The 20,146-nt window shown below is 32.5% G+C and overlaps 1 long non-coding RNA gene across 2 annotated transcripts in view; it reads left to right on the top strand.

Annotated features, from left to right (window-relative positions):
* LOC137654931 (uncharacterized) overlaps positions 1-19,825 on the top strand; it is a 20,513-nt gene extending 688 nt beyond the window's left edge. The window contains exons 2-6 of one of the 2 annotated variants that reach the window (XR_011046761.1): positions 13,090-13,251; positions 15,931-16,071; positions 18,722-18,865; positions 19,383-19,465; positions 19,780-19,825. This is a non-coding gene — a long non-coding RNA (uncharacterized lncRNA). The remainder of the gene's footprint in view (positions 1-13,089; positions 13,252-15,930; positions 16,072-18,721; positions 18,866-19,382; positions 19,466-19,779) is intronic. The other variant, XR_011046760.1, reaches the window with a different exon arrangement.
* Positions 19,826-20,146: the final 321 nt, after the last annotated feature.

Genomic DNA, 20,146 nt, shown 5'->3' on the forward strand with positions numbered 1-20,146 from the left:
TGAATTTAGTGAGAAAAAAAAAAACATTGAATGTCACTACACATGTTCCGAGGTTTGTGCTTATGTAGGGACAAGAATCCATCTTTCACTTATATAAAACTAATAATATACCTAACTTACACTTGCATTCACTTTTGTGCATTTTTTAATAAATAAATAAATTTACTTCGGTACTAATTTCATAACTGCTGCTCCTACTTTTTTTGGTGTTGAAGATTGAAGAAAAATTAAGCTTATTAAATCATCGAAGTCAGCCCCCGTTTCGATCAACTTGCACATAATTTTCAAAAGCATTGCGCACATTTATAAACGTCATACACATACACAGCCTTAATGTTGGCTACTTTGAAGTTATAATAAAGTTCTTGGACGAAAATAACTCCATACATATATTAAAATGCAATGTATTACATGGTAATTGGGTAATAGATAAAACTCGCACAAATAGTTTTTAACCTTGGTTACACTTGTGAATATTTAGGGAATTTTGTTACATGTGAATATTTTGTGAATTTTGTTACATGTGAATATTTTGTGAATTTTGTTACATGTGAATATTTAGTTAATTTTGTTACATGTGAATATTTATTGAATTTTGTTACAAGTGAATATTTAGGGAATTTATTACACTTGTGAATATTTAGTGAATCTGGTTACATGTGAATATTTAGGGAATTCAGTTAAAAGTGAATATTTAGTGAATTTGGTTACACAGAATATAGTAAATTTGGTTAAATGTGAACATTTAATAAACTTTGGTTACGTACATGTGAACATTTAGTTAATTTCGTTACGTACATGTGAACATTTAGTTAATTTGGTTACGTACATGTGAACATCTAGTTAATTTGGTTACGTACATGTGAACATTTAGTTAATTTGGTTACGTACATGAGAACATTTAGTTAATTTCGTTACGTACATGTGAACATTTAGAGAATTTGGTTCCGTATGTGAACATTTAGAGAATTTGGTTACGTACACGGGAACAATTAGTGAATTTGGTTACGTACACGGGAACAATTAGTGAATTTGGTTACGTACACGTGAACAATTAGTGAATTTGGTTACGTACACGTGAACAATTAGTGAATTTGGTTACGTACACGTGAACAATTAGTGAATTTGGTTACGTACACGTGAACAATTAGTGAATTTGGTTACGTACACGTGAACAATTAGTGAATTTGGTTACGTACTTGTGGATATTTGGTGGATTTAGTTATGTACTTGTGAATATTTAGTGAATTTGGTTACGTACTTGTGGATATTTGGTGGATTTAGTTATGTACTTGTGATTATTTAGTGAATTTGGTTACGTACTTGTAGATATTTGTTGAATTTAGTTATGTACTTGTGAATATTTACTGGATTTGGTTACGTGCTTGTGAATATTTACTAGATTTGGTTACGTGCTTGTGAATATTTACTGGATTTGGTTACGTGCTTGTGAATATTTAGCGGATTTGGTTATGTACTTGTGAATATTTAGTGGATTTTGTTACGTACATGTGAATATTTAGTGGATTTTGTTACGTACATGTGAATATTTAGTGGATTTTGTTACGTACATGTGAATATTTAGTGGATTTTGTTACGTACATGTGAATATTTAGTGGATTTTGTTACGTAAATGTGAATATTTAGTGGATTTTGTTACGTAAATGTGAATGTTTAGTGAATTTGGTTACGTACTTGGGAATTTTTAGTGAATTTGGTTATATACTTGGGATTATTTAGGGAAATTGGTTATATACTTGGGATTATTTAGGGAATATTTGGTAAATTTGGTTACGTACTTGGGAATATTTAGTGAATTTGGTTACGTACTTGTAAATATTTAGTGGATTTGGTTACCTACTTGGGAATAGTTGTGAATTTTGTTACGTACTTGTAAATATTTAGTGAATTTTGTTACGTACTTGTAAATATTTAGTATATTTTGTTACGTACATGTGAATATTTAGTGGATTTGGTTACGTAATTGTGAATATTTAGTGAATTTTGCTACGTACTTGTGAATATTTTGTGAATATGGTTACATACTTGCGAATATTTAGTGAGTTTGGTTACGAACTTTTGAATATTTAGTGAATTTGGTTATATAGTTGTGATTATTGAATTTTGTTACGTGGGATTTAGTGAGTTTCTGTTACGTACTTGGGAATATTTAGTGAGTTTGGTTACGTAATTGATAATTTAGTGAGTTTGGTTACGTAATTGATAATTTAGTGAGTTTGGTTACGTAATTGATAATTTAGTGAGTTTGGTTACGTAATTGATAACTTAGTGAGTTTGGTTACGTACTTGAGAATTTAGTGAGTTTGATTACGTACTTGTGAATATTTAGTGAATTTTGTTACATACATGTGAATATTTAGTGAATTTTGTTACATACATGTGAATATTTAGTGAATTTTGTTACATACATGTGAATATTTAGTGAATTTTGTTACGTACTTGTGATTATTTAGTGAATTAGATTACGTACTTGTGAATATTTATTGAATAAGGTTACAACTTAGAATATTTATTGAATTTGGTAAGGTGTTAATATTTATTGAATTTGGTAAGGTGTGAATATTTATTGAATTTAGTTCACTAGTGAATAATTAGTGAATAATTAGTGAATAATTAGTGAATTTGGTTACTATTGAATAGTTAGTGAATTTGGTTACTATTGAATAGTAAGTGAATTTGGTTACTATTGAATAGCTAGTGAATTTGGTTATGCTAGTAAATAGTTAGTGAATTTGGTTACACTAGTGAAGTTAGTGAATTTGGTTACACATTTGTGAATAGTTTGTGAATTTGGTTACACTTGCAAATAGTTAGTGAATTTGGTTACACATTTGTGAATAGTGAATTTGGTTACACATTTGTGAATAGTGAATTTGGTTACACATTTGTGAATAGTGAATTTGGTTACACATTTGTGAATAGTGAATTTGGTTACACATTTGTGAATAGTGAATTCGGTTACACATTTGTGAATAGTGAATTCGGTTACACATTTGTGAATAGCGAATTTGGTTACACAATTGTGAATAGTGAATTTGGTTACACAATTGTGAATAGTGAATTTGGATACACTTGTGAATAGTTAGTGAATTTGATTACACTTGTTACTCTTGTGAATAGTTAGTGGATTTGGTTACTGTTGTGAATAGTTAGTGGATTTGGTTACGTACTTGCAAATATTTAGTGGATTTGGTTACGTACTTGTGAATATTTAGTGGATTTGGTTACGTGGTTGTGAATATTTAGTGGATTTGGTTATGTATTTGTGATTATTTAGTGGATTTTTTCAAGTACATGTGAATATTTAGTGTATTTTGTTATGTAAATGTGAATATTTAGTGTATTTTGTTATGTAAATGTGAATATTTAGTGGATTTTGTTCCGTACTTGCGAATGTTAAGTGGATTTTGTTCCGTACTTGCGAATGTTTAGTGGATTTGGTTATGTACTTGGGAATATTTAGTGGATTTTGTTACGTACTTGTAAATATTTAGTGGATTTGTTTACGTACTTGTGAATATTTAGTAAATTGTTACGTACTTGTGAATATTTAGTTTATTTTGTTACGTACTAGTGAATATTTAGTGGATTTGGTTACGTAATTGTGAATATTTAGTGAATTTTGCTATGTACTTGTGAATATTTTGTGAATTTGGTTACGTACTAGTGAATATTTTGTGAATTTGGTTACGTACTTGGGAATATTTAGTGAATATGGTTACGTACGTGGGAATATTTAGTGATTTTGGTTATGCAATTGCGAATATTTAGGGAATATTTGGTGAATTTGGTTACGTACTTGGGAATGTATAGTGAATTTGGTTACGTACTTGGGAATATTTAGTAAATTGTTACGTAGTTGTGAATATTTAGTTTATTTTGTTACGTACTTGTGAATATTTAGTGGATTTGGTTACGTAATTGTGAATATTTAGTGAATTTGGTTACGTACTAGTGAATATTTTGTGAATTTGGTTACGTACTAGTGAATATTTTGTGAATTTGGTTACGTACTTGGGAATATTTAGTGAATTTGGTTACGTACGTGGGAATATTTAGTGAATTTGGTTATGCACTTGTGAATATTTAGGGAATATTTGGTGAATTTGGTTACATACTTGGGAATGTTTAGTGAATTTGGTTACGTACTTATAAATATTCAGTGGATTTGGTTACGTACTTGGGAATAGTTAGTGAATTTTGTTACGTACTTGTGAATATTTACTTTATTTTGTTACGTACTTGTGAATATTTACTTTATTTTTTTACGTACTTGTGAATATTTAGTTTATCTTGTTACGTAATTGCTAATATTTTGTGTATTTTGCTACTTGCGAATATTTAGTGATGTTGGTTAAGTACTTGTGAATTATCAGTGAATTTGGTTACGTACTTGTGAATTATCAGTGAATTTGGTTACGTACTTGTGAATTAACAGTGAATTTGGTTACGTACTTGTGAATATTTAGTGAATTTGTTTACGTACTTGTGAATATTTAGTGAATTCGGTTATATAGTGTGGAATATTTATTGAATTTTGTTACGTGGGAATTGGTGAATTTTTGTTACGTACTTGGGAATATTTAGTGAGTTTGGATACGTACGTGAGAATTTAGTGAGTTTGATTACGTACCTTTGAATATTTAGTGAATTTTATTACGTACTTGTGAATATTTGGTGAATTTGATTATGTACTTGTGAATATTTATTGAATTAGGTTACACTTGTGAATATTTAGTGAATGTGGTTACGTACCTACTATGAGATTCAGGGCCTCTGTAACACGGTTTTTTGGACTTTGCTCCTTATCAAAGGATCGGATGTAGCTGAAAGTTGACAAATGTATATTTTACAACCACACACAAATTTTGTCAGCATTATCAATAACCTAAACACAATAGTTTTAATTTTTATAGAGTAAAAATGATCTAGCCGACGCCATGGCCTGTGATAACGAGCCAAGAGTCGAAAACATTCACTACGTAAGCAATGTAAACACCTTTTTGGCAAAATTTTGCCCAGCCCATCCACCAGACACCCATTCAACTTCTTCCATCGGCTCTGAAACCCATAACAGTCGAGAATGGCTAACAGGATTTGGAATTGCCCCCGTGGTTGCAAAACTGCATTTGTCTTACGACTTGCAACTTTATACAGTCAAGAGAAAGCCCGTGGCCATATTTACTATAGCCTGAATAGGTAATTATTCAGTTTCTAGTTTAAATCCAATGTTTATAGTCTGATTTGTATTTAGCGTAACAGGATTATAATACTTGTAATGTCATTCAGGCTTTTGAACATTTCTATTAACTATTCACTATGCCACCAAAAGAGAGAGAAAGAGAGGGATTGTATGTAAACAGTCTTTATATAACTATTTTTGTTAAAATAAGATTTTTGTGCTAAAATCTCCATCAGACCAACCGTGTTAGCTATGTTTTGGGCATGACTGCATTTTATAAATAAATCCTGAATAGTTTTAGGAGTTTTATTTGTACATCTAATGGGAATTTATAGAAGTGAAGTGAACATAATTCATTTATCCTTTAAAATAATTGCTACATGTGGCAAAACAAATAGTAGTAAAGATGATAATGCAATGAAGGAATGATACCATACTTTATCTTTAGCTTCAACATCGGCAATAACATACCCAGTTGCCATAATTTGTCAGCTTAATGAAATAACCTATCATCTAAAGTTAAACTCAATTTCTGAGGAGGCCATGGCTTATTGCACAGTGAAAGAATATGACACTTTATGAATGGCGGAACAATACATAAATGTGGGTGGGGTATTTGTGCTAGCGTAGTAATACTACTGTACTGTAGCAGTAGTGCTGTAACAGTACTATCCACGAATTAAACGTTTAGGCCAACTGCTGGGATCCTTGAGGATCATTTAGCACTTCTTACAACTACTCGAAAAATTAGTTTTTATAGCCAGAATTTAAATTTTCTGATCCAACAATGCCCATGATAGCCTTCAGTGTTATCCTGAATTACAACGAGGCCAAAGTGGGTGGAGCCTCGTGAAGTCATCATTCTGACGATAATTACTGGTGAAGGTTTAAAGCCAAAATATGGTACCAGTTATTTATTTTTTTTTTCTTTTTTACAGTAAATACGTAGGTAGCTAGACAATAAATAAAAATTACTGGACATTGGATATAGCAGTTATCAAATAAAGCTGGTCTACTACGTTTTTGAAAATTACCAACTAATTCATACACCTTGTCAATCTGATTGTGACCTATAAAGTAGACTGTAATTTCTTAGGAAACTTATTCTGGGAGTTAGACTAATAATCGAAGTGTTTTTGTATTTATTAACATATTTTGTTCGTTTGTTCATTATGACAATTCTCAGTGGAGAGGTTTCAGAGTTCATAAAGGTGTACTGCTTTGCTTTTATTTACACTTTTGTGTTATTGTTGGCAGAGGTATAGCCTTCGTTACGTATAACCAATCATCGATCGAGAAAGAGAGAAGAAATGCCGTCATAAGTTACGTAACGAGTGCGTTCGAAACCTTTTCTGAGTAAGTTGGCCTGTCTTCAAAAATCGTCACTTTTACTTAATAAAGTACCAAATTTATTCAACCTACGTAATGCAGAATATAGTCAAAATTTATGTGTAGATATAATGTGCATTCTGAATAAGCGTTATATTTATGAAATTCATAGAAAAAAAGTTATTGCGAAAAAACCGTGTTACAGAGGCCCTGAATCTCATTGTAGAAATATTTATTGAATTTGGTAAGTTGTGAATATTTATTGAATTTGGTAAGTTGCGAATATTTATTGAATTTGGTAAGTTGTGAATATTTATTGAATTTGGTAAGTTGTGAATATTTATTGAATTTGGTAAGTTGTGAATATTTATTGAATTTGGTAAGTTGTGAATATTTATTGAATTTGGTAAGTTGTGAATATTTATTGAATTTGGTAAGTTGTGAATATTTATTGAATTTAGTTACACAATTGAATAGTTAGTGAATTTGGTTACGCTAGTGAATAGTTAGTGAATTTGGTTACACTAGTGAATAGTTAATGAATTTGATTACGCTAGTGAATAGTTAGTGAATTTGGTTACACTAGTGAATAGTTAGTGAATTTGGTTTCAAATTAGTGAATATTTAGTGAATTTGGTTACACATTTGCAAATAGTTAGTGAATTTGGTTACACATTTATGAATAGTGAATTTGGTTACACATTTGTGAATAGTGAATTTGGTTACACATTTGTGAATAGTGAATTTGGTTACACATTTGTGAATAGTGAAATTGGGTACACATTTGTGAATAGTGAAATTGGTTACACTTGTGAATAGTGAAATTGGATAGTGAAATTGGTTACACTTGTGAATAGTGAAATTGGTTACACTTGTGAATAGTTAGTGGATTTGGTTACTCATGTGAATAGTTAGTGGATTTGGTTACTCATGTGAATAGTTAGTGAATTTGGTTGTACTTGTGAATAGTCAGTGAATTTGGTTGTACTTGTGAATATTCAGTGAATTTGGTTATGTACTTGAGAATTTAGTAAGTTTGGTTACGTACTTGAGAATTTAGTGAGTTTGATTACGTACTTGTGAATATTCAGGGAATTTCGTTACATGTGATTATTTAGTGAATTTTGTTACGTACTTGTGAATATTTAGTGAATTTGATTACGTACTTGTGAATATTTATTGAATTGGGTTACACTTTTGAATATTTATTGAATGTGGTTACGTACCTAGAAATATTCATTGAATTTGGTAAGGTGTAAATATTTATTGAATTTGGTTACACTACTGAATAATTAGTGAATTTGGTTATACTATTGCATAGTGAATTTGGGTACGCTAGTGACTAGTTAGTGAATTTGGCTACACTAGTGAAATTAGTGAATTTGGTTACACATTTGTGAATAGTTAGTGAATTTTGTTACGTACTTGTGAATATTTAGTTTTTGTTACGTACTTGTGAATATTTAGTTTTTGTTACGTACTTGTGAATATTTAGTTTTTGTTACGTACTTGTGAATATTTAGTTTATCTTGTTACGTAATTGTGAATATTTTGTGAATTTTGCTACGTATTTGCGAATATTTAGTGGATTTGGTTACATACTTGTGAATATTTTGTGAATAGGGTTACGTACTTGTGAATATTTAGTGAATTTGGATAAATACTTGTGAATATTCAGTGAATTTGGTTACGTACTTGTGAATATTTAGTGAATTTGGTTACATACTTGTGAATACTTAGTGAATTAGGTTATATAGTGGTGAATATTTATTGAATTTTGTTACTTGGGATTTAGTGAATTTTTGTTACGTACTTGGGAATATTTAGTGAGTTTGGTTACGTACTTGAGAATTTAGTGAGTTTAATTACGTACCTTTGAATATTTAGGGAATTTTGTTACGTACTTGTGAATATTTTGTGAATTTTGTTACGTACTTGTGAATATTTAGTGAATTTGATTAAGTACTTGTGAATATTTATTGAATTGGGTTACACGTGAATATTTAGTGAATGTGGTTACGTACCTAGAAATATTTATTGAATTTGGTAAGTTGTGAATATTTATTGAATTTGGTAAGTTGTGAATATTTATTGAATTTGGTAAGTTGTGAATATTTATTAAATTTGGTAAGTTGTGAATATTTATTGAATTTGGTAAGTTGTAAATATTTATTGAATTTGGTAAGTTGTAAATATTTATTGAATTTGGTAAGTTGTGAATATTTATTGAATTTGGTTACACTAGTGAATATTTACTGAATTTGGTTACACTAGTGAGTATTTATCGAATTTGGTTACACTAGTGAATATTTATTGAATTTGGTTACACTAGTGAATATTTATTGAATTTGGTTACACTATTGAATATTTATTGAATTTGGTTACACTAGTGAATAGTTAGTGAATTTGGTTACACTAGTGAATAGTTAGTGAATTTGGTTACGCTAGTGAATAGTTACTGAATTTGGTTACACATTTGTGAATAGTGAATTTGGTTACACATTTGTGAATAGTGAATTTGGTTACACATTTGTGAATAGTGAAATTGGTTACACTTGTGAATTGTTAGTGGATTTGGATACTGAAATTTGTTACACTTGTGAATAGTAAGTGAATTTGGTTACACTTGGGAATAGTTGGTGAATTTAGTTAGACTTGTAAATAGTTAATTTGGTTACACTTGTGAATAGTTAATTTGGTTACACTTGTGAATAGTTAAGAAGTTTGGTTGCACTTCTGAATAGCTAGTGAATTCGGTTAAAAGTGAAGTTAGAAAATTTAGTTACACAAATGTTGATGTTTAGCTAATTTAATTACTAGTGAGCATTTAGTGAACTTGGTTAAACACCTATGAATGTTTAGTGAACTTGGTTACACACATGTGAACAGTTAGTGAATTTGTTTACACTTGCGAATAGTTAGTGAATCTGGTTACACACTTGTGAATAGTTAGTGAATTTGGTTACTCTTGTGAATAGTTAATTTGGTTACACTTGTCAATAGTTAATTTGGTTACACTTGTGAATAGTTAGTGAATTTCGTTACACACTTGTGAACGTTTAGTGAACTTGGTTTCACACTTGTGAACGTTTAGTGAACTTGGTTTCACACTTGTGAACGTTTAGTGAACTTGGTTTCACACTTGTGAACGTTTAGTGAACTTGGTTTCACACTAGTGAACGTTTAGTGAACTTGGTTTCACACTTGTGAACGTTTAGTGAACTTAGTTCCACACTTGTGAACGTTTAGTGAACTTGGTTCCACACTTGTGAACGTTTAGTGAACTTGGTTCCACACTTGTGAACGTTTAGTGAACTTGGTTCCACACTTGTGAACGTTTAGTGAACTTGGTTCCACACTTGTGAACGTTTAGTGAACTTGGTTCCACACTTGTGAACGTTTAGTGAACTTGGTTCCACACTTGTGAACGTTTAGTGAACTTGGTTCCACACTTGTGAACGTTTAGTGAACTTGGTTCCACACTTGTGAACGTTTAGTGAACTTGGTTCCACACTTGTGAACGTTTAGTGAACTTGGTTCCACACTTGTGAACGTTTAGTGAACTTGGTTTCACACGTGTGAACGTTTAGTGAATTTGGTTGCACATGTGTGAATAGTTTGTGAATATGGTTGCACACTTGTGAATAGTTTGTGAATATGGTTGCACTCTTGTGAATAGTTTGTGAATATGGTTGCACACTTGTGAATAGTTAGTGAATTTGGATACACTTGTGAATAGTAATTGAATATTGTTGTACATTTGTGAATAGATCGTGAATTTGGTTACCCACTTGTGAAGTTAGTTGATTTGGTTACGCACTTGTGAATAGTTAGGGAATTTGGTTACAGTTAGGGAATTTGGTTACACACTTGTGAATAGTTAGGGAATTTGGTTACACACTTTTGAATAGTTAGGTAATTTGGCTACACTTATAAAGGGTTAGGTAATTTGGTTACTTGTGAAGTTAGTGAATTCAGTTAAGAGTTAATATTTAGTGAATTTTGTTACACCAATGTTGATGATTAGTGAACCTGGTTACACAGATGTGAACGTTTTAGTGAGTTGGTTACACACTTGTGAATGTTTAGTGACTTGGTTATACACTTGTGAATGTTTAGTGACTTGGTTACACACTTGTAAAGGTTTAGTGACTTGGTTACACACTTGTGAACGTTTAGTGACTTGGTTACACACTTGTGAAGGTTTAGTGAATTGGTTGCATACTCGTGAAAGTTTAGTGAATTTAATTACTTTTAAAGGATTAGTGACTGGTTACACACTTGTGAAGGTGTATTGACTGGTTACACACTTGTGAAGGTGTATTGACTAGTTACACACTTGTGAAGGTGTATTGACAGGTTACACACTTGTGAAGGTGTATTGACAGGTTACACACTTGTGAAGGTGTATTGACAGGTTACACACTTGTGAAGGTGTATAGACTGGTTACACACTTGTGAAGGTGTATAGACTGGTTACACACTTGTGAAGGTGTATAGACTGGTTACACACTTGTGAAGGTGTATAGACTGGTTACACACTTGTGAAGGTGTATAGACTGGTTACACACTTGTGAAGGTGTATAGACTGGTTACACACTTGTGAAGGTTTAGTGACTCTTGTTACACATTTGTGATTACACACTTTTGAAGGTGTAGTGACTCTTGCTGCACATTTGTGATTACACACTTTTGAAGGTGTAGTGACTCTTGTTGCACACTTGTGAAGGTTTCGTGAATTTGGTTACAAGTGGGGGCCGGGGTAACGATAGAACGGGTTAGTTGTGGTGGAAATAAAGGTTAAATTCGTTGACAGTCCAATATTTACTGTAGGACACTTGTTAAAAATTTTCCGTAAATTTAAAAATCTTAGAAAAATTTTGCCAGACTTTTACCGTTTTAAAAACAGGTATTTTGACGCAGTGATATTATGGTCACTATCCCGTATAAGATAACAATCTAGGGTAAAAATTACGGTCGCCGGTATTTTACTGAAATGCGGCCTAGAAATTTTTACAGTAATTTCAATTAAAATTACGGTAAAATTGTACAAGTTTTCTTCGATTAAAAGGTTGTTCCGTGTTCCTTTAACTACTTTTTTCGATGTTGCCAGTTATTCTGATCTTTTGTATGAAGTAATCGGTCTTTTTAACCTATTACGAGCTTTCAAATATTTATGCACAAGCTCCTGGGTGTACAACAGCCATATTTGTTTTCACCCTCCCTTTCAATACTAGCATAACTCAAATCGCATGAAGGAGTCTCTGAGGGGGAAGTACAATCTACTAAGAAATTTAAGTGCAATTTGATCTATTTCGATAATTGGATTTTAAAAATGCTCTGTTCAGTATATAGCTACTGTTGCTCATGAGAACGTAAATATTCCTGATATAACCTGACGGCTTGCATCCGCAGCACATAGTGTACAGCTTTCCGGAATAGTGTACTGCTGCAATGTTAATTTTACGGGTGTTGAACCACTGCGTAGCAAAACCTTTAGTAGCGAATCCTATCAGAGATGACATACTTTAAATTCTAGCCACCTACATGAACTATATTTTTCCATTTGGTTCTTTTATTTTGCATTTCTCACAAATTATTGCTGCAAATCACTAGTGTTTCCCAAAACAGACCTCAGGTTCCCTCTGGAGTCTCCCAGAATTTTCTTCTAAGTAAGGGGGTTCAAAAACTCATAAAACTAATATTTTGCCCTAGTAATTATGATCAGAAATGCATAAAAAAAGATTGAGAGTAGGAGGAATATATGGTACTTGTATTTAGCTTGAAATTATTGTATCTACCTTTTTTAAGAGTTTTGAAATTGACTTTTCTAAAAAAAGGAACGACGTTTCTAGTCAATTTACAAAATCTTTTGCCTTTACATTTCTTTAGCACTTGATTAAAAGGTTAATTTTAATAACCTACACTTCTTAAACCCTGGGTCATATTAACTAATATACTCTGCTTTAGTAACACGGAAATGTTTTAGGTACATATTAAATTTATTTTTAGATTTTTTTTTACAGAATTATTTTGCTTTTAGGGTCGATTTTAGTCTTAATACGTGACTTTAATTTTCTCAAGACTTAACTTATCCGAGGTATTTTCTTTCCGGGCGAATATTGATTGCAGATGACTTTGTATACTTTACGTGACTTCTTGTTTGACGAAGATACTTATTTACTGGAATTGAGTTAAATTTTTGATACTGACATATATAGAAGCTTTCACATTGAATTAATGGTGTTTTTACCAGGTTGTGTTTTTGCCAGGTGTTTTTGTCAAGTGTGTTCACTAGGTGTTTACCAGGTTTTTACCAGGTGTTTTAGTTATGCAGTTTTAGTGGTAAGCCTATTTAGATTCTTAAAAAAAAAAAAAAAATTCTGGCACAGGTTGTAATAGAAATTTAGCATATTACCAATGCTGTTAATATCTTAAGAAATATTTCTTGGTAAACTCGAAAAAGATTGGCATATTCTCGCTGGTAATGAATGTCATCAAATGAAGTCTTTTAATGACCGAAATCTTTTCACACATTAATGAATTTTCTTTTCCAGATTTTTAATGACACTGACTGGGGAGCTGAAGCTTGAACGATGAACTCTATGCATAAGAACCAGAGAGAATTTTAAAAGGAAGATTTCTTTCAGCTGAAATGGAGTAAATTGATTTAAAGGATATACTTGGAAATTGACCCAGAAACTCAACTCTCAGTACTGGTAGGTGGATAAAATTTTACCTTTTTTTACCTTATGGTTATGGAAATATTTTGAAAAACTGCTCAAATTAAAGATTAAAACATGAAAATTAAAGTTATCGTTTAATTTGTGAACTAGAATTTGACCTGATTTTAAGTGGTTGAAGTAATTTCCGGTGAAATTTATAAAGCTATAAAATTTTGAAATTATTTGGACGTAACTTTATCGGAAGTGGTATATGTAATACATTGAGACTGAAGCTTAATGAATGTTAAATGTTCATTAGATTCTCGGGGTAAAATAATTTTATAGACTTGTAAAATCTTTAATATTTGTAAATACAGCAACTATTAGGTGTTAGCTACCTGTGAATAATTCTCGGTTTAAGTTAGTGCTGATGGGCAGATGTTTTGGTGATAAATGTAAATTCACCTGGAATCTAGAACTAAATTGTGTACCATAGAAAAGAACAAACTATTCAAATTGAAGGTAGAACGAAAACAAGTGACTTGTGAAACATGAAAAGCGACTTTGGAAACGGTTTAGGTTAGTTTTCTGGTCAATCTGAATTGACATGTGGTAAGGAAAACTGGCCAAATCCCAGACATGAATGTCTGTGGCCTGATTGGTAACATCTCTGCCTGGTGTTAGCTAGACGGGGTTAGGCCCACTCAGACTCGTTAGTAACTTTAGTGTCTGCAACTTTAACGATCATTGTGAGCTAAGGTTGGGGGATTTGAGGGAGCCTATAGGTCTATCTGCTGAGTTATCAGTAGCCACTGCCTGGCCCTCCCTGTTAAAAGCTTGGGTGGAGAGGGGGCGTGGACGCTGATCATAAAATATATGGTTAGTCTCTAAGGCATTATCCTGCTTGCCTGGGCAATGTCACTGTCCCTTGCCTTTGACATTCATGAGCGGCCTTTAAGCCATTAAACCTGAGGCCTTGTATTGCAGTGGACTAAAAACGTTTGCATTAGTTGCTGTTGTTGTATATTATAGATTTATTAAGTTTAGTGTTTTAAATTCTTAATTTTGTGCAGTTTAAAAAGCTATTTGCCTGTCACTTAAGATATAATATAACGAATAACATTCCCACAAAACGATAAAATTTATGATATGTGCAAGATTGTAATTTGTAAGAATGCGAATGTGTGTAACTTGTATGAATGCAAATGTGCGCAACTTGTATGAATGCAAATGTGCGCAACTTGTATGAATGCAAATGTTCGCAACTTGTATGAATGCAAAGGTGCGTAACTTGTAAGAATGCAAATGTGCGCAACTTGTAAGAATGCAAATGTTCGCAACTTGTATGAATGCAAATGTGCGTAACTTGTAAGAATGCAAATGTGCGCAACTTGTATGAATGCGAATGTTCGCAACTTGTAAGAATGCAAATGTGCGTAACTTGTAAGAATGCAAATGTGCGCAACTTGTATGAATGCAAGTGTTCGCAACTTGTATGAATGCAAAGGTGCGTAACTTGTAAGAATGCAAATGTGCACAACTTGTAAGAATGCAAATGTGCGCAACTTGTATGAATGCAAGTGTTCGCAACTTGTATGAATGCAAGTGTTCGCAACTTGTATGAATGCAAATGTTCGTAACTTGTAAGAATGCAAATGTGCGCAACTTGTAAGAATGCAAATGTGCGCAACTTGTATGAATGCAATGCAAATGTGCGCAACTTGTATGAATGCAATGCAAATGTTCGCAACTTGTATGAATGCAAATGTGCGCAACTTGTAAGAATGCAAATGTGCGCAACTTGTATGGATGCAAATGTGCGTAACTTGTAAGAATGCAAATGTGCGTAACTTGTAAGAATGCAAATGTGCGTAACTTGTAAGAATGCAAATGTGCGCAACTTCTATGAATGCAAATGTGCGCAACTTGTATGAATGCAAATGTGCGCAACTTGTATGAATGTGAATGTTCGCAACTTGTAAGAATGCGAATGTGCGCAACTTGTAAAAATGCAAATGTGCGCACCTTGTAAGAATGTGAAAGTGTGCAACTTGTAAGAATGTGAATGTGTGCAACTTGTAAGAATGTGAATGAGTGTAACTTGTAAGATTGTGAATGTGTGCAACTAGTAAGATTGTGAATGTGTGCAACTAGTAAGATTGTGAATGTGTGCAACTAGTAAGATTGTGAATGTGTGCAACTAGTAAGATTGTGAATGTGTGCAACTAGCAAGATTGTGAATGTGTGCAACTAGTAAGATTTTGAATATGAAAGTTTTATTTATTGTAAAGATTTTCGGCTTCATAAAACAAATTGTTGAAAGTATTTTGAAAGTCCTTAGTAAGATACTTGTAGTAAAAAACCCATAATTATTTTGATTGTTGATATGTTTTGAAAAATATTCCCTGATACTTCAAAGTTAGAGTAGACCTACTTATGGCAAAGATAGGATTATCATCATCATTACTTACTAAGCTACAACCCTTGTTGAAAAAGATACTATAAGCCCAAGGGATTTAAAAAGGAAAAATAGCCCAGTGAGGATAGGATATAAGGATATGCGAAGATAGGAAATATGAAAATATACAAGGGAAGTAACTAACAATTAAATATAACGGCTTGTAAAATTAATTTACTATAAAAACTTAAAAAAAAAAACTAGAGGAAATGAGCACTCGTGTAGCCTACTCTCAAGCTTTAATTATGTACACTAAATGTTTTGATTTCTTCCAGGTGTCTTTGGAACTTATTTGAAACAAGATAAAGGAAGGAATTACAAACCTACTGAACCTTGAAACGCCAACAGTAAAGCAACAGATTGAGAGGTCAAGGACGAGATAAAGAAAAGATGATAGAAAATCCTACCAAAAACCTGTAAATTTCATTAATAAATGTATATTGTAGCATAAATACTTTTAGTTCACATTTCAAGTAACTGGAGAGGTTTATTGGAATATATCAAATAGCCAGAATATATGTAATAGCCCTTTTCCTATTATCAGTGCTATATGATATCAAACAGCCAGCATATATTGAATAACCATTTTCCTCTTATCAGTGCCATATGATATATCAAATAGCCAGAATATACTAAATAGCCCTTTTCATATCAGTGCCATATGATTTATCAAATAACCAGAATATACCAAATAGCCTTTTTCATATCAGCGCCATATGATTTATCAAATAGCCATAATATATTAAATAGCCCTTTTCCTATTATCAGTGCTATATGATTTTTACCTTCGCCAACGAAGTTGGGAGGAGGGTGTTTCTATCCCCTGTTTTCCTGTTTGTGAACAACTTCCTGGCTACAATCTTACTCAGTGATGAGACTTTCAGGGATTAATTATACTGAGACCGTGGAATTGATTTAATTTTGAAAGTCCTAGGTCAAGGTATAGCAAATGGTTGACCGAATTAACCCCAAGGCAAGTTAGTTTAAAGAAATTTTCAGTTTTTTTCTATACAGTTCTCTTCTGATCTGGTCTTTTAGAACCTCTTATCTATTTTTTTGTACAATATCCTTCCAGCAATGAGTTTTATTCGTCTCTTATCTGTTGTACTAATCAATTATTCTGCCTATTGCGTTGTCGTCTGGTCTTCAAATTTTTCGTAGTGCCTTTTTCTCAAGTTTTTTTTTTTTTAATTTGCGTTCTTTTTCTTCTGGTGTTTTTTTTCCTCTGGTTTTTTTTTTCTCCTCATACACTTGGTTTCTTGAGGTTCTGGTTACGTTATAAATATTGATTTTGTTTGATTTCTTTCAGCTGCAGGTTAGGTTGAGAGATTATGGTTAACGTTCTTACATAACTGCCTATTTGCATTTCTTTCAAACGCAACATAACAGCAGCTTTGGTGACCTTTCAAGACAGAATTTAGAGAAGTTTTTACGTTTTCCCTTTTTACAGTTAACAGAAATTCAGTTTTTCCTTCCAAATTTCTTGGGGCAGGTTGGATCTTAATGTAGCCTACTATTGATTCAATGCTTTTTCACAAGCCTATAGTTTGTATTATCATTTTTCATATATCTACAATAGTATTTTTAGAATTTCTTTGATAGTCTTGGTAATAAAATTTTATGCAAAACATAACATTCAGATATTACATAAAACTTTGATTGGTATAAATTATACTAATTTAGATTGTTAGATTTGTAGTGATTTTGACTTTAACAATTTTCCTACAATTTGACATATCTGCAAAAAACCTTTGTAATTTTCCCCTTTCTACAAATGGCACTTGGTTTTTGTTTCATAAAATACTTTTTCCTAAATTATTTGATTGATCTCGACGTAAATAGCTTTTAATTTCTGAAGTTTTTTTGGAGATTGAATTTTCAGTTTGGTATTCGTGACTGAAAACCTGTTCAAGGTACTAGTTCTTTCTAAGTGTTTTATTCCTTGAGGCTGATTCTGGTCTTGAAGCGGGAGGTTTCCTTTTTCAAGACTTCTAAAGGTTAAAGGCCCTAAATGAAGGACAGAGGCAAGGGACAGTCACATTACACTATCAAGCAGGACAATACCTTAGAGACTGACCCTATATGATCAGCGCTCAAGCCAGGCAATGGCTGCTGACTACTCGACAGATAGACCTATAGGCTCTCCCAAAACTCTTAATCCTTAGCACATGGTATGGTAAGGTTGCAGTGACTAATGCATTAACGAGTTTGAGCTGGACATATAACCCCAGATTGGCGTTCACCAGTCAGGGGTGTTACCGCCTCATAATAATTTAAATGCCTGGTAAATTTGGGTAAGTTTGACTGCTTTAGGTTGAATTTAGAAAATACTATTTAATATAATCAGTTGACAAAAGGCGTTGAATGTTAACGATTCTAGTTGATGGCTTAAGCTTTGTCCATACGATCGAGCATGCCCGACGGGCCAACAGTAATAACAGGCCACAATAGTTGGTGAAAAGGGGGGTTCATTACGTAAGAAGTGGGAAAACTAAAAGGCATGGATCTGGCAACACACTATGATGCCATATCCCTGTCTGTGGTTTTCCTGATAATGACTTAACCCTTATTCTTACTATTGTGGTCTGGTATCATTGTTTGCCCGTCAGGCATGCTCGATCGTGTGGATTGGGCTTGAAATTAGCTTAAAAAATTGGTGATGATGATAATTGAAATATACTCCATTTTGATTTTCGAGGGTTGAATTCTTTTTAAACTAGATTAGAGAGTTTAATATCAATGAAGGAAACTCTACATTGTGTTCTTTTAAGAATTTCACAGAACTATTGAAGATCCTTTATAATCAGCCTTATTGCTATCTATGGAGGTGAATATTTCAGCTTCATAATTATAGTAGTCGATTATTAGGTAAAGAAGTTTAGGTGTGGATGGAAGTTTAATAGAATTATACTTATATTAGGATATGTAGACAGACAAGAATATCTTGGCATGTATGAAATTATTATTGTAAATTAGTTCTCATTACAAATTGTTTTTTTAAATGGAGTTTAAAATTAGGGGTTGAAGGCGTTTTTGCACAAATAAATGCTCAAATTTATTTTCCAGGTTTTAAGGCAACCTTGATGACAGGAGCTTATACGGACACAATCTCATTATTTTGTACCAGAGAAATCTTAAGATTTTCACCAATTAAAGACTACTTTCATTCAGGTATTGTGGAATGACAGTAATTTGCTGCCCTTTCACCGGGTAAGAAACTTTGGTATTAGTAATTGGATAAAACCTTAAAATAGTTATAAAGGGAATTTACAAATAGGATTCATAAAATTTCAAACTTTTATGATATACAATATTATTTTTGAAAGTTTAATTGTCGAAATTATGTATAATCAGACTTAGTTTGTAAAGGAAATTGTGTGGGGACTGTCACCTATATGTAAAAGGAAAATGTGTGGGGACTGTCACCTATATGTTAAATAAAGTAGAACTTAAATGATGAAAAATAATGGCAGTGGAATCGGGTTTAGGGGATAAGTGTTGATGTTATTTTTTTGTAATATATACTATAAGGATAGGTAGCTCCCCCACACTCTGTGCTTAGGTTATTTTGGGTATTCAGAATGTTAAAGCTTCTATTAATATCTACGAGTTTGGTATCTGGAATGTTGAAGCTTCTATTTTTCTATTGATTCTCTAGCAGTTGTGTGAGACAAGCAATAAGACTAGCATAAAGTCGTAATTGAACTAATATACTTCATTATTTCAGATTGCAATATTGTGCGTGCCAGATGGACTGGCTAAGGATGGACATAAAAATGTATCCGGTACTCAGGCAAGATGTGGAAAAAGGTAAATTTTACAAAATTATACCTAGTAAATTATTTCCGTGAAGTATTTTTCAAACTTGACAATAGAAATTATTTAAAATTTTTGTCTTTAACTTTATTGGATAAAGCTAGTTACCAATGGTTTATAAAAACTTTGAAAAAACTTTGAAATCTACCTTTTCATTAGTATGAGAAAACAGGAGCAAGAAAGAGTAAATTAATAACAGCTTTTACATTCGAGATGTTTCGAAGTTTTCAATTTTCTGGAGTAGGGTAAACGAAAGCTTAAGTATTCAAAATATTTAGGCTGTCAATTGACAATTTATCCTTTTTCAGGCATGGATTTAAGTTACTAGATATCCAAAGCTCGAAATGACGTGAACCGAAGCAGAGATATATACTAGAAAGAGAAGTAAAGTAACGAAAGGAACTATCGAGGACGAAATGAGAGACTGAGTAGAAAAGGGGTTACTGGACGAAATGAGAGACTAGCAGAGTAACGAAAGAAACCATCGAGAAAGAAATGAGAGATGGAGTAGGGGGTACTGGAGAGATGGTACAAATGGACCTGAGGGCGAGATGAAAAGTAGAGAAAGTAGATACAGCGTTTTGGGAAGACTTGAGTGCGCTGACACATAAGGAGTAATAGTTAAAGGAAGCGAGTTATGTAGCAGAACGACATAAACGAAGTGAACAGAAGAAC

This window comes from Palaemon carinicauda, chromosome 16 (genome assembly GCF_036898095.1).
Source record: "Palaemon carinicauda isolate YSFRI2023 chromosome 16, ASM3689809v2, whole genome shotgun sequence".
NCBI lineage: Eukaryota > Metazoa > Arthropoda > Malacostraca > Decapoda > Palaemonidae > Palaemon > Palaemon carinicauda.